The following is a 16,555-nucleotide window of genomic DNA, read 5'->3' as shown; positions in this document are numbered from 1 at the left end:
AAATGTTTTGAGAATGATGAGGGCAATGAATGTACAAATGTGCTTTACACAATTGATGTATGTATGGATTGTGATAAGAGTTGCAAGAGCCCCTAATAAAATGATTTAAAAAAGAAAGAAAGAAAACCCTCTGGAGTGTAGTTCTATGCTGACACACGTGTACCCGTGAATCAAAGCTGACTTGAACACAACAATAATAAAGTAGGACTATAATCTATTCTGTTAAACTAAGATAAATTAACTACAGAGAAGTTCTTCAAAGAAATACCTAATAGCCACTTTAACAACCACCTACATTTGTATGCTTTTAGTAGTGGACCTCAAAATTACAAACTCAGCATTTTGCAGCACAGAAGTAATACTCTACATGGTTTAAAAAAAAAAAACTAATGTTATTTGTCTCTTAAACTTTTAAAATTGAAAAACACAATTTTGTATCTTTTCTTAAAATACTATTTATTTACATCCCTGTAGTAGAAGACTGATTTTAAAGTCCAGTAATTTTGCTTACTGCTGATAATAAGAATAGATGAGGGTGGACATGTGGGAGGACTGGGGGTAGAGAGGAAAGTCAGAGAAACTTCTCATTGACGCATAAATTAATTCTACACTTGGCTTTCAAAATGTGCCCCTTTCCTGGAAATCTGGCATGACAAAACCCTTTTGGCCTTGCATTACTTTCATGCTGGGTATTACTTCACATGACAGTCCTTCTAAGAGCTAGATAACTGTCTTGTTTTAACTAATTTGTCTAATGGGCGGTATGTGTACCATAAATTCCCACAGTTATTATTTTCTTGGGGTAATGAATCTTTAGAAAATGAATTTCTTAAATTAAGTACACCAATACCATACTTTTTACCAGCAAAAATTAGTGCTAGAACTTTTGGAAGGATCCTATTAACTCAATTTGTGAAACTTGTCATGTTCTAAAAAGCAAAGAGGGTATAAGGAGGCAGAATAAAACCTGTGCTGCTATGATTAGCTAATCTATTCAACTGACATGAGATAGCCAAGGCATGCCGCATCTGAATTCTTATCATGCTATTCGGGACATGCTCTTGCTAAATGACTCTTTTCAAAGCATAAAGTTTCCCTGTGGTGTTTGAACAAGTGCCTCTTGGTCTATGAAGTTTCCACATGAGCACAGTTAAGTGTTCTAGAATTCCCATTATCCACAATATCTGCCATAGTTTGTTATGATCCACAAAGAATGTCTCTGCATAGTCAGTAAAACACAGGTAGACTTTTTTCTGGTATTCTCTGCTTTCAGCCAAGAACCATCTGGCACTACTCCACATCCTTTTCTAAATCCCCCTTGGATTTTTGCCAACTGCTGCACCCATTGTTGCACCTTCAGCAAAATCTTACTTGCAGATGATATTAATTATACTGCTCAATAATGTATTGTGTTGGGTCACTGTTCTTTGGAATGGACACATTTACAGATTTCATCCAGTGAGTTGTTCAGACAGCAGACTACCAAACATCCTGCCATAAAAGAGTGACTGCTTTCAGGATTGCATGTGTTTGTTGAAACATCTCAGTTAGTATTGCTAACGGCGGAGTTTCGTTTTTCGCCAATACCTTCAGTGCAGTTTGGACTTCTTCCTTCAGTACAATCAGTTCTTGATCATATACTACCTCTTGAAGTAGGGTTTAATGTCAACCAACTGGACTTAATATAGTGACTGTGTATTCCTTTCAACTTCTCTTGATGTTTCCTGCATCTATCAATATTTTGCCCATAGAATTATTTAATGTTACAACTCAAGGCTTGAATTTTTTCTTTAGTTATTTCAACTTGAGAAATGTCAAGCATGTGTATGTCAGCGTTGTATGACTTCACCATACTTATTCAACCTGTATGATGAGCAAATAATTCAAAAACCTGAACAATGTGAAGATAATATTGTATCAAAATAGGAGGAAGATTAAGTAATGTCTTACTGTGGGCTTGCGGAAAGTAAAGAGGACTTAGTGTTGAACATCAAAGACTATAGCCTTCAGTATAGATTAAGCCTGAACATATGAAAAACAAAATCCTGACAACTTGAATGAATAATCCGTTTCAAAATAAACAGAGAAAAGACTTACTTTCATTTTACTTAGATCCACCAACGACATCCACTGAAGCAGTGGAAGTAGCAATCAAAAATCAGAGGATATATTGCATGGGAAAAATATTCTGCAAACCCCTCTTTAAAGCATTAAAGAACAAATATATCACTTTGATGACTCAGGTATGCTTAACCCAAGTCATAGTATTTTCTATCAGCTCATATGCATGCAAAAGTTGGGCAATGAATGAAAAAGACTGAAGAAGAATAGATGCCTCTGAAGTATGTTGGACAATATTGAATATACCATGCCCACATGGTCTGCCAGAAAAATGAACAGACCTGTCTAGCAGATAAAGCCAAAATGCTAAGTGAAGATGGCAAGATTTTAATTCCACATGCTTTGGGCGTGGTACCAGGAGGAGCCAGTCCTCAGACAAGGACATCATGCTTGGTGAAAGAGAGAGCCGGTGAAGAAAAGGAAAGCCTTCAACAAGCTAGACTGACACAGTGCCTGCAACAATGGGCTCAAACAGTACAACACTAATGAGGACGGCGTGGAACTGGGCAGCCATTCGTTCTGTTGTACACAAGTTCAACAGGAGTCAAAACTGTCTCAAAGGTACCTAACAGATTGTGATAAGAAGTGTACGAGTCCCCAATAAAATGATTTAAAAACAAAAAGGCACCTAACAATAACAACTGCTAACAAAAAGGTTGGAGATCCCCTTACAGAGGGATCACGGGGAGGAGACGAGCCAGTCAGGGTGTGATGTAGCAACGATGAAAAATACAACTTTCCTCTAGTTCCTAAATGTTTCCTCCCCGCTCCCACTATCATGACACAAATTCTACCTTGCAAGTCTGGCTAGATCAGAGGATGTACACTGGTACTGACAAGAACTGAAAATACAGGGAATCCAGGGCGGATGAGCCCTACAGGACCAGTGGTGTGAGTGGCGAAACAGGGAGGGTAGAGGGAGAGTGGGTTGGAAAGAGGGAACCGATTACAAGGAACTATATGTGACCTTCTCCCTGGGGGACAGACAACAGAGAAGTGGGTGAAGGGAGACGTCGAACAGGGCAAGATATGACAAAATAACAATTTATGAATTATCAAGGGCTCATGATGGAAGGGTGAGCAGGAAGGGAGGGGAAAAATGAGGACCTAATGCCGGGGGCTTAAGTGGAGAGGAACTGTTTTGGGAATGATGAGGGCAGTGAATGTACAAATGCACTTTACACAATTGATGTATGTATGGAATGTGATAAGAGTTGTATGAGCCCCTAATAAAATGATTTTTTTAAAGAGATTACACAAAGATAATATGTGATATGAACTGGAAAAAAAAAGAATTAGTGATGATTCTGATGTATTAAACAGGAGCCAGTGGGCAGACTCTGCACTTCATAAATCCCTTATTTCAGCATGAATAATATGGGTGTTTCATAATACATACATAGGGTAACATTAAGAGAAACCTTATAAAAGTTACTTTAAAATTTTGTACATTTAACATATAATCCCCGCACCCAGGGTGATGAACAACAGAAACATGGGTGAAGGGAGACAGCGGATAGTGTAAGATATGAAAATAATAATTTCCCAATAAAATGACTTTTTTTTTAAAGAAAAAAAATGGTTGGTGATTAGAGACAATCAAAGGACAGTCTGCAAGAAGGGCATGGTAATTTACCGTATATACTCATGTATAAGCCAAGGTTTTTTTTCAGCACATTTTTAATGCAGTTTTTGTGGTAAAATTAGGTACCTCAGTTCATATTCGGGTCGGCTTATACTCAAGTATATACGGTACTTCTGGAAAAAACAGCCAATGAAAATTTTATAAAGTACAGTTTCTAATATTCACAGAGTGGTCATGACTCGAAATCAACTCAGAGGCAACGAGTTTGTGGGAAGTGGTAATTCAATGGTAGAATTCTCACCTTCCAGAAGAGAGACTTAGCTTGCTTCCCAGGCAATACCCTTCAAAAGTAGCCACAGCCACCCATTTTGTCAGTGAATGGTACTACAATGTTGAACAGGTTTCAGCTTTAAGACTACTAAGAAAAAGAAAGAAAAAAATAACTGGCATTGGTCAACAAGTGAAAATCCTATGGATACCAACTGATGCAATCCCATTGTGCGTGGGGGACACCATGAGTCAGGGTCAGACTGGACAACAGCTAACAAAAACAACAATCTTATGGAATAGCTCATATAAAATTGCTGAAACTTTCAAAAATTAGAGAAGGCACACAGTGGACACCATCAGACACTACAATAAATGGAGTAAACAGTATGAATATGACACAATTCATATTTCTTTTGGAGAGTTCATAAAAAAAATCTGTAACCATTTAAAAGTAGTCCAGCTTTTTACCATCTGAATAGTCATTCATTATAGTAACTTCAGTACCAAGATTACCAAAATTTTCCACATGCTCAGTGATGAACTATTAAACAATCTCTGTATGTGTTGTTACCTGGGCAACACTCTTAAGAAGGCTTTTACTTTTATAGAACTTGAGGGTCAAAGAGAAGTAAAACTTATGCAAATTGACTGTGCATAATTTTAATTAGATGCAGTAAGTTTAAAATCAGCACCACACAGAAAACCTTGAGTAACTGCCACCAGAGCTTCAATCTGGTTAACTACTGTCTTCTTTCTTCATTTCTAACCACTCAATACCCCTGGGGAACAAGACAAGCTCTATCCAGAACTTCAGAGCACCCTCAGTCATACCGGCTTGTCAAAGCCATAAATGTCGAAATCCAAAATAGATCTATCAATCCCTCATACCTGGATTGGTATTAAAAAATGACTGACCTTGCTGCCCTAAATTCTGAAAGCAGGCTACCTCTGCTGCGAGTCTGTACAAACTCTGCCTTTCTGCTGCCCCAGACCTTTCTCTGAAAATTAAGATCCAGTCATTTAGGAATCACATTTTAGAAGGTCTTTTGAAAAGACTTTCAAAGCTGCTTCCTGTTCTGAGACAGCCAATTTGATGTTGTCTATTTGGCATAGAAAATCTCTGGTATCTCTTTACGAAGAAAATATTTTCCTTCTTCAACACTTTTAGGACTGATATATTCAAGGTTGTTTCCCAATACTAATCATTTTCCCGCTTCAACTTTTACTCTCCAGATACTTAAGTGCTATCTGGATAGTATATTAATCAGGAGCATAATACAAAAAAATTATTTAATGGTAAGAAGTAATAGATGATTCCAGAGACAATAATGAAAGATAACTGGAAAACTGGCAGCCAAGGCTCATGACCTTCTGGCCTTTGTTGGGTAGCCCTTTCAATACTCACTTTTCTCTATCCATGCATTTATGCCTTTGATCCCCCAAGCCAATCTCCATTCTATTTGCCCTATTCCCACACATTGAAATGTTTACTACCCATTCTTCAAAACGTAATTCGAATGTCAGATTCCCTTATCCACACAATTAAAATCCCTGTAAGTTCTCACAGCACTTTATCCCTTACCACCCATTACTTCCTGCCTTGAATTATTTTTGTTTAAATATTTATCCCTCACAAGTTAAATTTCCTGCCTTATTCATCTCTATTCAAACTGCTTAACAAAATGCCTTATATATATATGAGGAGGTAACCTCCCCTCCCAAAAAAAACTGGAATTGCGCTGGGCAAAGCGGCGTTTTGATACTACAAATTTTTCCCGCTAAGCAAGCATCGAGCAACTCACTCTGAGTTAGTGCACTCAGTGGCGTGACCTGGGAAGGCTCAATCTGGTCACAGTGAATTTTTTCATACAAGTTTTGCTTGAACTTCATTTTTTGTGATCAATTTATTTTTTTTATGTGCCCAATGCAGCATGTCATTTATTTTTGTTTTTGTTTTGTTGTTTCTCCTGTATTTGCTTTTATTAATCTTTTTATTGGGGTTCTTATAAATCTTTTAACAATCCATCATTCAATTTTATTAAGCACACTTGTACATATGTTGCCATGCACATTTCCAAAATATTTTCTTTCGACTTGAGCCCTTGGTGTCAGTTCCTCATTTTTCTCCTTCTTCACCCACTGTCCCACCCTCGTGAATCCTTGATCAATTATATATTATTACTGGTGTTTCATGTCTTACACTGTCCGTAGTGTCTCCCTTACTCATTCCCCCTGGGGGGTGGGCTATATATCCAACCTTGTGATGGGTTCCCTCTTTGTCCCCTTTCCCACTACCCAGCCCCCACCATCTCCCCACCCTCATGATATGGCTATTCCCTCTACTGTTCCTGAGGAGTTTATCTGTCCTGAATTCCATGTGTCGAGAGCTCTTATCTGTTACAATGTGTGTACTCCGGTCTAGTCAGATTTGTAAGGTAGAACTGGGTCATGGTAGTGGGGTGGGGGCCGGGGGAGCATTCAGGAACTAAAGGAATGATGTGTGTTTCATCGGTGTTATACTGTATCCTGGCTGAATCATACCTTCCTTATAACCCTTCTGTGGGGAGATGTCCAATTGTCTTCAGATGGGCTTTGGGTCTCCACTCCAACACCGCTCTTTCACATCAATATAATTGTTTGTTTTGGATCTTTTGATACCTGATACCTTCTCCCATTGACACCTCATGATCATACAGGCTGGTGTGTTTCTTCCATGTGGGCTTATTTGCTTCCCTGCATGATAGATAGCAAATTTAAGAGAACAGCGTGCAGCTGTGAAATTTTGCTTCCTGCTTGGGGAAAATGCTGCATAAATTGTTGTGATATTGAACACAGCTTACAATAGCAGTGCTCAACCTGTGGGTCGCAACCCCTTTGGGGGTCGAACGACTCTTTCACAGGGGTCGCCAATTCATAACAGTAGCAAAACTACAGTTATGAAGTAGCAGCAACATGAGGAACTGCATTAAAGGGTCGCAGCATTAGGAAGGTTGAGAACCACTAGCTTACAAGGACAGCGCTATGGGAAAAACTCAAATGTATGAGTAGTTTTCTCGTTTCATGAAAGCTGAACTGTCGGTTGACGACAAACCTAGTTCTGGATGTTTGTCAACTTCCTGAACATATGAAAATGTCAACTCATAGTGCATTTGAAGTTTGTTCTACCAGATCAGACTGTTAATCAAGCTTGCTATTAAGAGGTTCTGAAAAGATTGGGTAACCGTGTGCAACAAAAAAGGCCTGATTTGTGGCAGAGGGGGGCTAGTTTTGCCACCACAACAATGCATCTGCTCACGCAGTCATCTCAGTATGCCAGTTTTGGGCAAAAAAACCAAGCATGCCTCTCTTTCCGCACACATCTTACTCACCTGACCTCATTTCATGTGACTTCTTTTTGTTTCCATGACTGCAGAGGGACATGAAAGGACAACAATTTGATGAAATATAAGAAGTTAAGAAAAAAAAACAGCAGAGGTGCTGTCAGCCATCCAAACAGGTGAATTTGAAAAATGTTTCCAAGAATGGAATCACAGATTTGACAAATGTATTAAGTGTAATGGAGAGTACTTTGAAGGTAATAAGGTTGTTTTGTTAAAAATATTAAATATATAGCTTTGAAAAAAAATTTTCAGTTTGGGGGCAGTACCCCCCCACCCCCCATCATATTAAACAGGTTCAGCTAAATGAACAGCTTGAGTGAGGAAAAGAAAGAAGTCCACTAGAAATCATCCTAGATTAGGAATCGAGAGACCTACCTTTGCTCATAACCTTGAACTTGAGGATTTTAATATGTGAACTTGAGGATTTTTATCGGGAAAGTGAGGGGGCTGGGCTAAATAAGTTTTTCCAAACTATACACTGTTATCCATTTAAGTGGCTGCAAAATCAGTTTGGGGGTCAAAATTCTGCAATTTTTTTTTTTTAGTGAAACAAGATAGAACATTAAATACATAGAATATAAAATATGTTATAGACAGCGGTGTGCTATACATATGTATCCAGACAGGGGTAAAAAACATAGATCAAGTCTAAATAGTCCCATATTAGTCCATCTCAAGCTACCACTGTGAGGTCACTAAATGTGGAGCTGTAGGAAAGAGATGTGCACAGCTGCTCTTTGAAAACAGTATGAGCTTGCTCTAGCAAAATCTAGCAAAGCACTGAAAAGGGGAGTATTGTTTTGTCATTTTTTTTCTTGCCTTAACCCAAACTTGAATTAACTGAATTAATACTTACTTAAGCTTTGAGATGATGCAGTATTCAAACTAAAAGTACTTTTATCCAATCTCTTGGAATAGCCAGAAACAGGAATTGTGTTGTTGGGTCAAGTAAAAATATTACGGGGAAACAGCCAGGTTTCTAGAGATTGACTTTGGAGAGAGAGAGAGTGTGTGTGTATTGGGTGAAGATGTTAACTTTGTTACCATGGATCATATATTCCAAAAAGTTTGATAAATGCTTGACTAAACAAGATCCTGAGGGGTCCTGGTGGTGTAGTGGTTACACATTAGGCTTCGAACTGCAAAGTCAGCAGTTTGAAACTGCCAGCTGCCCTGCAGGAGAAAGATGAGGCTTTCTACTCCCTAGTTACAGTCTTGAAAACTCACAAGAAAGTTTTACCCTGCCCTAAAGGGTCACTATGAATCAGATGGCAGTGAGTTTGGTTTTTTAAACAAGGTCTACATCTTCCATATGTATTATGCAATTCAATAAATTTACTTTTGTACACATACATAGCCTCCTTTCCACCACAATTTGCATTTCTCTTCTGTATCAAAAAACAGATTATTCCTAAAGGTTTCCTCCCCGCTCCCACTACCATGACTCGAATTCTATCTTGCAAGACTGGCTAGACCAGAGGAGGTACACTGGTACAGATAGGAACTGAAAATACAGGGAATCCAGGATGGATGAGCCCTATAGGACCAGTGGTGTGAGTGGCAAAACAGGGAGGGTAAAGGGAGAATGGGTAGGAAAGAGGGAACCGATTACATGGAACTGTGTGTGACCTCCTCCCTGGGGGACAGACAACCGAAAAGTGGGTGAAGGGAGAAGTCGGACAGGGCAAGATATGACAAAATACCCATTTATAAACTATCAAGGGCTCATGTGGGAGAGGGGAGCGGGGAGGGAGGGGAAAAATGAGGACCTAATGTCGGGGGTTTAAATGGAGAGAAAATGTTTTGAGAAATGATGTACAAATACGCTTTACACAATTGATGTGTGTATGGATTGGGATAACAGTTGTATGAGCCCCTAATAAAATGTTTATAAAAAAATAAAAAAAAAAAAAAAAAAAAATTTTAAAAAAAAAAAAAAAAAAAAAAAAAACAGATTATTGATAACGTTAGAAGGTTCTCAGCCTTTTTTCAGCCACACTCACTTAAGAAATAAAAAGCACACTCCTACTAGTAGCAATGGCTCACTAGCAAACTTTTGGGGTTGGGGAGTAAGAGGAGTAAGAGGAAATGCATAATATGGGGGGGGGGATCCAAATAGTTCTGATATTTGTGTCCATATCCTCCACCCCACTGATAACTGGGATACAGAGAAGAGCGGTGCCATGATTTTTTAAAGTAAATGTACCACACCTGAGGTGTCATAGTAGGTTTCAAGTTGGGCTGCAAATCTCAAGGTCAGCAATTCGAAATTCAAGCCTCGGGAACCCAATGGGGCAATTCTACTCTGTCTTCTAGGGTTGCTGTGAGTCAGAATCAACCTGGTGGCAGTTAGTTTTGAGACTTGGAGATAGTGTTTACCAGTCAGAATCCCCTCGTAAAACCTTGCATCTCTATAATGGGATTTCCATTACAGAGAGTTTCTAACTAGAATTAATTTTGGCATGCACTAGAGACTTGTTGAATTTAGAATATGCAGGTAAGAAAATGGCATCGCAAACAATTGTCAAACTTAATATTTTGAGGAATACAGACATGTATGGGGGAGCGGGAAATAGACTGCCTAATTTCCCTAGTTCTTATTTAAACACACTAAACTGTGTAAGGAGGGGATAAGTTTCTTGAATATATTTTTGGCTGTACTATGTCTATCACAACAACACAGTCTGTAACCAGATTTTTCCTGCGTGTTTATAAAGAATGATGGTTTCTATTTTTGAGGCTATTTAGAAAACAAGAAAGCTCAGAATTTCATTTCAAATATACAAATAATACTAAGCCCAAACTTCAAGTTAACTGAATGTTTCCCTAAAAATTTCCCAGGAAAATCCCCAAAAATTATACCCAAAAAGCACCAAAAGATGACACTTTGTTATACTCAAACAATTGGGAAAGTAATATAGAAAGTAAATTAACTGTAAAAAGGAGAATGTTGATATACAAGTTCTGCTTAATTCTATTAACTCTTTCTTATTATGGCCCACTGTTGTTAACACAGAGGAGCCCTGGCAGCACCGTGGTTAAGCTCTAGACTCCTAACCAAAAAAATTGGTGGTTAGTACCCACCAGCCACACCATATCAAAAAGAGGTGTTTATCTGTGTGCATAAAGATTACAGCCTTGGAAACCCTATGAGGCTATCTACTCTGCCTTTTGGGTCACTAAGAGTTGGAATTGACTCAATAGCAATGAGTGGTTATTCACACATTTATACTAGATTTCAGACACAACCTCAAATGAAGTGAAAATTATTTCCCACCCTAAAGAACACTGGAGAGTCAGGTCAAGTAATCTCTTTCTCCATACTCTCAACTTTAAAACTTCCTTTAAAAATTTAGTCTCTTACTATATATAACTCAGTCTCAAGACTACACTCTTTCTGCCCTCCAGTGTTTATGGTGGCAAATGCTCATCTGACTATCTCCATAAGAACTCCACGAGCTGTCTTAGAAGAGTCAGCAGCTGGAACAGCCTTGAGCACTAATCATCCTCAGACCCCAAAAATGACCTATTTATATAAAGCAAGAATTGTTTACATATAGTAATCCATTAAAACTTGTGCAACCTAAGTAAACAATCTCTGTGCCTGGAAATCCTATAAGGTACCAAAAAGAACAAAACTCACTGCCATCAAGTTGATGCTGACTCATAACGATCCTATACAGCAGGGTAAAACTGCCCCTTTAGATTTCTAAGACTGTAACTGCGGGAGTAGAAAGCCCAGCCTTTCTCCCAAGAAGCAGCTTCAAACTACTAATCTTGCAGTATATACTATAGCCTCGAAATACTCTCTTATCCAGCCATAATCATCCCACAAAACCATCCCACAACACTTCAACAAGACCATGGTAGGCTGGAATGAAAGTGCCAGTTTGCAATTTGCAGACTACTCTCTTCAATCTCTAGAAGCCTGGCTGCTGCCCACGTAATATTTTTACTTGACACAACACAATTCCTGTTTCTGACTATCCCAAGAGATTGGATAAAAGTACTTTCAGTTTGACTACTTTATCATCTCAAAGCTTACGTAAATATTAATTCAGTTAATTCAAGTTGGGTGAAGGCAAAGAGAAAATTGAAGTACAAGTTTTTATTCATTATAAATGTAGAATTAGCATGCTGATAAGCATAAAAAGCCCAGCTAATGAAGTTCTACCATCCAAGTAAAAGACATCACAATAACACAATAATGTAAATCATAAAACAATTACCGGAGAAACAAAAATTTTCCAGAACATTACAACTGTTATATATGGGAATTCACATCAAATAACTTTGGTCAATTTTTTTTCATATATTATACTCATTGCTTTGTTCTGTTAGTTAGTATACTGCTTTTATGTACCAACAGAACTAAGACTTACTACCTTGTATCCAGCTGTACAGTATAGGCGCTCTAGTGGCAGAATGGTTACATGTTGGGCTGCTAATTGCAATGTTAGTAGTTTGAAACCACCAGCTGATCTGTGGTAGAAAGATGAAGCTATATACTCCCACAGTCTTGGAAACCCACAGGGCTAGTTCTAGCCTGTCCTGTACAATTACCATGAATCAGAATGGGCTCGATGGCAGTGAATTTGATTTTGTCAACAGGCTATATAAATATGCTCACAGATAAGGAGTGCCCCTACATAGCTGCTACTCCCGGATGACTTACTAATACATAATATCAAAGAACATCTTGAATTAATTTAGCACAAACACCAATATAACTCAGTGTCTTTGTCAAGTCTTCATGTAAGTGGACATTCATGACAAGGTAATGATAATATACACATTAAATTGATCTAATCTTATTCCTTTGCAATTTCATTGTCAATTTCACATGGAACTCTCCCCTGAGATAATGAATCATACCAATTTTCCAATCCTAGTGGCTTGTGGACATAAATTTTCCATAAGCAAAATTCACTTCCAATTTGACCACAAGCAAACTTTATGCTATCTTCTGACTTCACAGCTGCTGGGTATTCTAGAAAAGTGGAATAAAAGTCAGCTAAAAACTTTTCTTGAAAAAAGTCATAGGTTTTCATAAAACGGTGTGTTCAAAAAATGTAACAAGCAACCATGTGCCAGGAGACATATTAAAAATCCCTAAAACTTTCCAGAACCAAAAATACAGGCCATAGAATCAGTTTCCAAAGTTGCACCGAAATCTTTCTAGCAAGGCAAGGCAAAAAGTTCTCCTCATTATTAAGTGTAATGAGGTGGTGTTCTCTTCCCTCGCATTAAACACCCAATATTCTGAAAGTAACTTCCAAAATTTTAGCATTTTCTATCTGACAAGCTCAAAGGAACACGCAGACACCTGAACATACTATCGTGACACCAGAAACCGAACCCGGACGGTCCAGCGCGCCTCGCGCCCAGCCATCTCCGGCAGATCGGTGGCCCCATTCCACATGCTGACGCACTGCCCGGCTCTGCACCGTTGGCGACCAGAGCAAAGTACTAGCCCAGTCTCAGAAACTTTGACTCAGTTATCAGGACACTGAGCACCCACAACTTGGGCGAGGGTGTTTGTCACGGCCCACGCGAGCAACTTCGAAACGCGGCACTCCTTGCAGGTAGAGATCGGTCCAGAATGCAGCCCATCCCAGACTGCAAAACCACAAGCATCCACGGCGGGAGCGGAGCAAAGTGCCCTGCGGGGGAAGGAGGAGCGGGAGGGCGAGCCACGGTCACGACCGAAGCCTGCGTGTGGGTAAAAAACATACTCTCACCACACGCCCCCCGGACGCGGGGCTGCTGAGACTGCGAAGCCGGCAGCAGCGGAGGCAGCGGGGAGGGCGACGGCAATGTCAAGAGGGCACAGCTGGGGGCGGCGGCCGCAGAAGCCACCATCCGGCCCCCAGGTAAGGGGCGCCAATCGCGCCCTCCCGCCGGCCGTCTAAGGCGCCCGCGCTCCCGGACCGTGAGGAGCGGCCACCGGGGAGGAGAGCCCGAACCTTGGCGTCGGGGAGGTGGCCCGCAACCCCAAACCCTCCCTTTGCCCTCTTCCAAACGACCCTCCAACACCCCAGTCCAGGGCCGGGCCCCATCCCTACCCGCCGGGGCTCAGCCCACCGCCAACACCCCCCGCGCCGCCCACCCACCCCCTCCCAGGCCTGTGGCTCGGGGCCTCCGGGCAGCCCTCCGGTCCCCAGGAGGCCGCCCTCGCCTCGCCTCACCTCCTCCCGTCTCAGTTAGGAAAGCCGGAACAACAACTCGGTCAGACACTCGCTTCGCATCCGCCGCCTGGCGCTCTGTGGCCGGGCTGGTCCCGTTTGCTCCCTCACCGCCGGAGCACTGAAAGGGCGGGGGGAGCACGGAGCAGGGAGGGGAGGGGAGGGGGATGGCCCGGCAGGAAGAGAAGGAGGGGGTTGGCCGAGGGGGAGGAGGTGGAGGAGGCGGCGGCAGCGGCAGAGGCGACGAGTTGGGAGCGAGCACGTCCGGGCCCCTCTGCTCTGCGTGCGCGCTCCTGAGGCGGAGGCGCCTTCCTTGTCCCTCGGCGGTGGCGCGCACGCGCGTACATATTGCAACACACACACCCCACTTTCTCCCCAACCCCGCCCGCTCCGCCGGGTCCGGGCACAGGAGCGTGAGGATGTCGCTGGTCCAGCTTGCTTTCCATGACAGTTCAGGGTTGTTCGAAGAGGGATATAGGGATCAAGGGTTCTAGAGACCCTTCAGAGCCTCTCCCTAGGGGTAACTGACCGTGTGAGCTCTCTTACTAAGCGGTGTCCCGAGTCCCCGACTGGAGTCTTTGAGTTCGTAGATCATTCCGAGTTTGGAGAGATTATGTTCTTGCCCATAAACCTGAGATAGGTAATTTCAGCCCTAATGCCTTGTAATCCGGAGTGAAGTCACCATAAAGTGTATTTCCTTTTCTCGCCAATTGCTCTTTCTGTACCACTTCCAAGGAGTAGTCTATGTTTCTGAAGCGCTCCCTCGATGATTCGGTCCATGAGACTCTAGAGTCTAGATGTTAGAGGGACATAACCTGTGAGGGCACGTTCAGTACTGAGCACTAGTATGTATTGACCCTGGTTTATCCTTTGGGGTAACAGGTTTTTAGGGTACAAACTAGTAACCCAATAAGGCGGAATACAGCTGTCCCTTTTAAGTTTAAAAGTTATACATCTTTAAGGGAACCTCATCTTTCTAGGGAAAAAGCAACACGCTTGGTGAATTCAAGGGACAGTGAAAAAGAGGAAGATCCTCAATTAGATGAATTGACTCAGTGGTTGTAACCAAGGGCTCAATAAAAGTGGGGGTGGAGGGAAGTTAGCTATTATCCAGTTAGATTCTGAATTATCCTGGTGTTATAGAACTACGTGGGTTTTTGGGCCACCAACAACAATCTTTACAGAAGTGGCCAGGGCTTTCTTCCAAAAAAGTTTTCTCTACTGACGATATCTTTGGTCCCAGATTTTGCTGCCATTTCACTCGCCCACTACCCTAAAGTTGATTCCAGCTCATAGTGACCCAATGGAGAACAGAGTAGAACTGCCCCTTGGGTTTCCAAGACTGTATAAAGCTTTACAGGAGTAGAAAGCCTCATCTTTCTTCTGAGAGACTGGTATTTTCAAACTAATGACTGGCAGTACAGCAGTCCTGGTGACAGCAACGTACTGGTTACACCCTCGGTTGCTAACTGTAAGGTCAGAGGTTCAAAACTGCCAACCTGGGGGAGAGGGAGGAAAGGGGAAAGAAAAAAAAGGATATGTGACTGAGGAATAAGGCACTGACTCACCCAAGGGGAGGGTATTGTTTGTGTCTCTACAGGGAAAAAGGGACCAGATTTAAACCCAGTGCCAGATGAATGCAGCTTGCCAGCAAGGAGTGGGGAACCAGTGGAGGGGCCTGAGGGCTCGGCCCCCATACCAGCTATGTGGACAACTTCCCCTCCCCCAAGAAGAATTTATTTGAGAGGACGGCACTGAAACTGCAGCTAGGGGAGAGGGGCATGTCTGATCAGAGCAAATGGGAGCACATAGGGGGAGGAAGAGAGAGTGGAGCACATCCTGACCCACCGGGCCTGGAGGATTACATCCCCGCTCTGAACAACCAATGGACAGAGTGGACAATATGGCTGATCCCACCATGAGACATGCTGTCCCTTAATGGCCCGGGGCCCTAAGGGGGATAACACTGGAGACTCAGTGTCGGGACTGGCCCAAACTGACCCTGAGACACCATGGCAAACCACTAAAAGCATGCGGCAGAGCAACTGTGGAGCAGAGAGACCCCCGAGGGAGTACAAAGGACAGACTCTGGGGCCAGAGCATGGTACCCCATGAAGGACAAGCCTAGAGATCAAAAGTCAGACCTTGATCTATTTACAGGTTTTTCTTTCTGTTTAAAATTTTTTTCTTTTCATTAATTTATTCTTCTTTGGGTAATTGGTTTCCTTATTTGTTGCCATCGTTGTGTTCTCACTGATCACCTATCTTGCTATGGCTTAGTTTTTGACGCATATTATTATCTCTACAGATCTATCTAGACAAAATAGACTGGATGAATAGTCTGGAGGAGAAAACAATGGGACCAATGGTTCCGAGGGGACATGGGAGAGAGGGAGGCGGGGGTAAGGAGGTGGTGCTGACCAACCCAGGGACAGGGGAGCAACAAATAATCCAAAATCAGTGGCAAGGAGGGTATGAGAGGCCTGGTAGGGATTCAGCAAGGCCAATGTAATGGATAGAGATCACTGAAACCCAGATGAAAGCTGACCATGATAGTGGGACAAGAGGAAAGTAAAAGGAAAGAGAGGAAAGAGATAGGTGACAAAGGGTATTTATAGAGATTTTAAGACTGGAATGTACATATGTAAATATATTTATATAAGAGTGTGGGGAAAAAGATCTACGTGCATATATTTATAGGCTTAGTATTAAGGCAGCAGATGGACATTGGGCCTTCACTCAAGCACTTACACAATGCAAGAACACGTTGTTCTATTAAATTGGCATTCCAGGATGCACACCTTCCCGTCATGATTGCTGAATAAAATTGTGTGCATAAGCAAAGGTGGTGAAGAAAGCTGATGGTGCCCATCTATCAAAAGATATAGCATCTGGGGTCTTAAAGGCGTGAAGACAAAGAAGCGGCCATCTAGCTGAGAAGCATCAAAGCCCACATGGAAGAAGCACACCAGCCTGTCTGACCACGAGGTGCATAAGGGACCAGTTATCAGACA

At 41.8% G+C, this 16,555-nt stretch overlaps 1 protein-coding gene across 3 annotated transcripts in view; it reads right to left on the bottom strand.

Moving 5' to 3' along the window:
- Positions 1-13,624, bottom strand: part of RABGAP1L (RAB GTPase activating protein 1 like) — an 812,491-nt gene extending 798,867 nt beyond the window's left edge. For 2 of the 3 annotated variants that reach the window (XM_004706718.2, XM_004706719.2), the window contains exon 1: positions 13,545-13,624. The gene's annotated coding sequence lies outside the window, so the exon portion shown is untranslated. Of the gene's footprint in view, positions 1-4,007; positions 4,059-13,544 lie in introns of those variants that run through there. The other variant, XM_045297897.1, reaches the window with a different exon arrangement.
- Between the last annotated feature and the right edge of the window lie 2,931 nt (positions 13,625-16,555).

Source organism: Echinops telfairi, unplaced genomic scaffold (assembly GCF_000313985.2).
Source record: "Echinops telfairi isolate 266 unplaced genomic scaffold, ASM31398v2 ScPeMD7_7424;HRSCAF=8462, whole genome shotgun sequence".
Classification (NCBI taxonomy): domain Eukaryota; kingdom Metazoa; phylum Chordata; class Mammalia; order Afrosoricida; family Tenrecidae; genus Echinops; species Echinops telfairi.
This window is presented reverse-complemented; position numbering and strand designations above follow the sequence as displayed.